Source organism: Orycteropus afer, unplaced genomic scaffold (assembly GCF_000298275.1).
Source record: "Orycteropus afer afer isolate SDZICR_OR568_19922 unplaced genomic scaffold, OryAfe1.0 scaffold00026, whole genome shotgun sequence".
Classification (NCBI taxonomy): Eukaryota; Metazoa; Chordata; class Mammalia; order Tubulidentata; family Orycteropodidae; genus Orycteropus; species Orycteropus afer.
This window is the reverse complement of record NW_006921613.1, coordinates 18,328,844-18,333,938: the sequence shown is the minus strand read 5'-3', so window position 1 is coordinate 18,333,938 and position 5,095 is coordinate 18,328,844. Positions and strand designations below refer to the sequence as shown.

At 40.0% G+C, this 5,095-nt stretch overlaps 1 protein-coding gene across 1 annotated transcript in view; it reads left to right on the top strand.

The window, feature by feature from the left end:
- Nucleotides 1–5,095, top strand: part of STARD9 (StAR related lipid transfer domain containing 9) — a 177,241-nt gene that overhangs the window by 11,039 nt on the left and 161,107 nt on the right. The gene's annotated exons all lie outside the window — the stretch shown is intronic.

The following is a 5,095-nucleotide window of genomic DNA, read 5'->3' as shown; positions in this document are numbered from 1 at the left end:
GCACATAAAAATTTAATTTTTAGAAGGTCCCAATCATCTGGCTTCTCTTCTGCTGTTGGTGCATTTTGAATTATGCTTGGTCTGACTGAGTCTTTATTAAGTTAATCTACTTCTAAAGTTAGACCTGACTTTGAATTCAGCCATGGTCACTCATTGGCTGGCTTACTTTGGACAGGTTACTTGACCTCTCTGAGTTCTAGTTTCTCAAACAGGGATTTTAATTGCTCAAAGAGTTATTGTGAGGAGGAAATGAAACACTTATATAAAGTGCTTAGCCCAGTGATTGGCAGCTAGGAGTTCAATGAGTGCTGTGGCTTGGTTTCCAGTTGTGAGTATCATTATCATCGTACTAGAGAAGCAAGGTCCATACATTTTTCTAAGAAGTGACTAGATTTCAAAATCTGTTCTGAATCTGGTTATGATCCTGTCTGGGACCAGCATGCTCTAGTTGGAAAACTAACATGCCTCTCTTCTTCCTAGTCAGGAACATTTGTTGGAGCAGAAGTCTTCTAGTCAAGTGTATTGTGTTTGGGTGATTGGGTGTAGTAAAACTTTCCATAGGATCATTAGCTTGGATTTTCCCAGCAAGGACTGTAAGTGACTGTTTCAAAACAAGTGCAGATTAAGTCAACAAAAACCATGTCCAGGAACCAAAAGCTGCCCAGCCCTTTGTGGAAAGCAATTTGCTCCTATTCTCCTGGGGATCTTTATTTTAAAATGGTCCATTATTTTACTAAAACACAATACCTAAACCACTTGTAGCTTTTCCAAATAAAAAAATCATGTGAGTGAGCAGATTTCCTCCTACAGCTACTGAATCCAAAACTGAGTTTACAGCAGTAATATGATTGTGCTTGTTGTTGTTTTAATATTTGTTTGTTGTTGTTGTTGTTTTGTGCTGTCAAATTGGATCTGGCTCATAGTGACCCTCCTTGGATTTCCTAGGTGGTATCACTATGAAAATAGATTGCCCAACCTTCCTTCCGAGGAGTGGCTGGTAGGTTTGAACTGCCAGCCTTTTAGTCTCTTCAATATACTGGGGTGCTCTGGTGGCATAGTGCCTAACACATTTGACTGCTACCCAGAAGGCTGGCGGTTCAAACCCACTAGCCACTCCTTAGAAGGAAGTTTGGCCAAGCTTCTTCCGTAAAGATTTACCAACTCAAAAACCCAAGGAGGGGTCGCTGTGAGGTGAATTGACTCAATGGCAGTGAGGTTCCCCCCCCAATATACTGAACACAAATAACACATGGAGGACATCCATTGCCTGCCTACCCTCAAACAGTCCTAAAAGAGAGAAAGAGTATGTGTGTGTTATAGATTCTTTTGTGAATATATTCTTCAGTTCTGGATTTCAACTTGAGGATGTCAGGAACTTGGAGAGGCTTCAGAGGAAAACCACACACACACAGGCACACAAATGATTAAAGGGCTAGACTGCAGGAACCAAGGGGAAAGCCACTATCAGTGTCATTTACTTCACAGGCATTCTGCATGTGATGACTTAATGAAGTAATATTGGTCCAGAGACAGGAAGACAGAGAAGTGATAATATGCTCCCAAGTACAGAACATGATGAGTTTTATAGTTTATGGAGCATGAGAACCAGCTGATCATAATTTCCATTAGGAAAAAAATAATAGGAGATTTCAAGTTAAATTGTAGAGGATTGTATGTAATTAGGACATAAAAAGTAACAGAACTTTTGAATTCTGGCATGTGGTAGCTAAAGAGTTTGACTTTAGATTTCCAGCATGTTAATATTGGAAGAAATGCTACAGACCATTCAAGCTACTTATTTTATACATTTTAAAAAACTAAGTCCCAGAGAGACAAAAGAACAGGTACAGAATTTTTTTTTTTTTTTTTCTTTTTGGCTGGTCCAGAATTGTACTTGTGGTAGAAAATGCCTGTTGTTTATTCTGAGTGATAAGGGCCATGAAATATATCACAGAGATCCCATTGAGGCAGGAAATGTGCTGCTTTTGCAGAATTCCAAGAAAAGATCTTATTCTTTACACAAGTACTATCCTTGGCTCTAATAGTCCAAATACTCAGTTAAGATGAAGAAGTTGCACTATTGTCATGTGGTAACATGAGGGAGTACGAGGTTCCTATTATTAAGGATTTTCTAATGTTAGCAGGCTGTGATTAGATGCTCCTGTCACAGAAACAGCATTTCTGTCTGGAGTCCCCAGCCCTTTTTATAAGATGAAGACAAGTGGTCTGTTACTGCTGGCTCAGAATATAAGTGAGGTGAGATGGAGAGGAGGAATATGACCCTTACTTCGTTTATGCCTCAGTTCTTTGTATCTCCTGAATTTGGAATGTGCATGAGGACTTGAGGGGAAGAGTAGAGAAGGTTGGGAGGGTCACTAAAACTAAGAAGGGACCTTGGAGGCATGAGAGGAGAGGGAAACATGAAGAAGAAAATAAGATGAGGAGGAATTTGAGGGCTTATATAAGGGTGGGGCAGATGCTGTTAGGATTATATCACTCTCTACAGTAGATATCATTATCTCCCTTTTAGGGATAGGAACAGCTTTAGATAAATTGAATACCTTGCTTAAGGTCATACATCTGAAGGAAAGAAGCAATATTCAAACCCTCAACTTCAAAGTCCAAGTTCTCAGCACCACACCAGACAGCCCTATTTATTTTTGTATTTCTAGTACTGCACGTGGGAGCTCTGGTAGCATAGTGGCTAAGACACTTGCCTGCTAACCAGACGGTTGGCGGTTCAAACCCACCAGCCACTCCTCGGAAGGAAGGTTGGGCAATCCTACTTCCGTAGTGATACTGCCTCGGAAACCCAAGGAGGGGTCGCTATGAGTCAGGTTTGACTCGATGGCACATAACAACAACAACAGTACTGCACATCTTAAATGATCAATTAATGGTCATTGGATTAATGATTTAATTAATGATAAGACACTTTGTGTTCCTGAACCTGGCTGCCTGTTCTGAAACGGTCTTATGGTTTGCCTAAGTTAGAGAACCACTGATATCTATGAGTTTCTCTATGTGAGCTTTCCCTTTCCCTAATGCATGTGCGTGCTAGGGACACTGGGGAGTGTGTGGGTGGCAAGGAATTTTCTCATGAATATATGCAGAGCTGTAGCTATCCTATCACTAGTGCTGTTTCTTCCCAACCAAGATGGAAACAGAAGTGGAAAGAAGAGAAGTTTGTAAGAAAAAGCTGCTTTTTTTTTTTTTTTTTTCAGGACAAATGGAGGGAGGGGAATTACCATGAGTGTTTCATTTCAATGTGTTCCCTCTGCCAGCAGCGCAGCTGCTCAGCTCCATAAGCATGCCCATGGCTGGATTTTAGAGGAATAAGGTCATTCTTTTGGCTTCATCTAACTTGTTCTCCCCCTCTCTGGAAACTTGATTGTAAATCTTTAAAGAATAGCTTTCAGAGTCATAGAAGAATCTGAAGGACAGAGATCCTTCATGCTTATTATTTGCTGCAGGTGCCAAATGCCTGTTCAAAAATGAACAACAGAAACTAGAGGAATCTTTTAAATGCAAAACCTTGTTTGGAAAATTCAAAATCATAAAGATGACCAGACTTACTAGTCTGATAAAGACTGGTGGAACCCCTGAGACTATTGCCCTTAGACGCCCTTCAACCTGGGACTGAACCCACTCCTGGAGATCACTTTTCAGCCAAACAATAGACAGGCCTATAAAATGAACAATAACACTCATGAGGAATGTGCTTCTCAGAACATTGAACCATACGAGACCAAAGGGCAGCATTTGCCCGAAAACAAAGTTCAGAAGGCAGGAAGGGGCAGGAGAAATGGGCAAATGAAAATGGGAAAACCAGGGAGGAAGTGGGAATAGTGTGTTACTTTGAGGGGATTGTAGCTAATGTTATAAGACAAAAGATGTATAAAGTATTAAATGGGAAACAAATTTACTCTGTAAACTTTCACCCAGACCACAATAAAATGTTAATAATAATAACCAAAACCAAATTCACTGTCATCGAGTCAATCCCAACTCATAGTGACCCCATTGGGTTTCCAAGGCTGTAAATCGTTACGGAAATAGGTTGTCCCATCTTCCTACTGTGTAGTGGCTGGTAAGTTTGAACCACTGAACTTCTGGTTAACAGACAACTGCCTTATTTACTACGCCACCAGAGCACCTTAATAATAAGAGAATTAAAATCATATAGTATTTAAAAAAAAAATTGTTTGGATTGCTTTTTTTTGTGAATCTAAGGGTAACAGAAATTTCTAGTAGCCCTTGAGAAATCTATGCCAGAGAGAGAGGTTATCTGTAGGGGAGGCATGTCTAAAGCTTGATAGTTGTTTGCAAACTCTGGGCAGCCTAAGCATAAATAGAGAAAAGAGTGTTCCTGAGACAGTTGCCCTTGAAGTTACACAGAAGTTCTCTTGTTTGCATCCAATCAAGAAGCTACCCTGCATTCCCACTCTACCACTGCACTTGAGTTTGTCCCCAGGATTTAAAGGAGTTGTCAATTAATTGCTTGAGAAATAGAAGTATGATTATGGGGATGATTACTTCTAGAGATTTTGGGAAAACTGACTTGCAGAACCTTTTAGTGAGTGATGACCAGCTCTTTAAAAAAGGTCCATATGTCCACACTAAGCAAGCATGCATAAGAAGACTGATAACGTTAGGCCTGCCCAGAGGAAGCCACCTAGTCTGTCTCGACAGGTGCTAAATTATCTTCCCACATACTTTAACAGTAAGCCAGTGTCCAGGTACTCTCTCAGCATCATTTAAATAGTTCTCTGATTGGGGGAGCCAGTCCAGCTGACCAATAAAAATCTCCTCAATGCAGCTCCTGTAAAGGGTTCAGAGCAAATGTTTGTAGAGAATTGGGAGTGATTTCTCTTTAGTTCTGTGCTCTCCAGAAAGAGAGCAACTGTATAAAGCAAAGGTTCAGCAAATTAATTAGCTTATTCAAATATCATTGTAGGCTAACTATAAAATATTCGAACAATGCAGAAGAATATGATGTAAATATATATATATTTTTTTATTAGGATTTGGGTGAAGATTTACAGAGTAAATTCACTTTTCATACAGCAGTTCACATATACTTTGTCTCATGTCA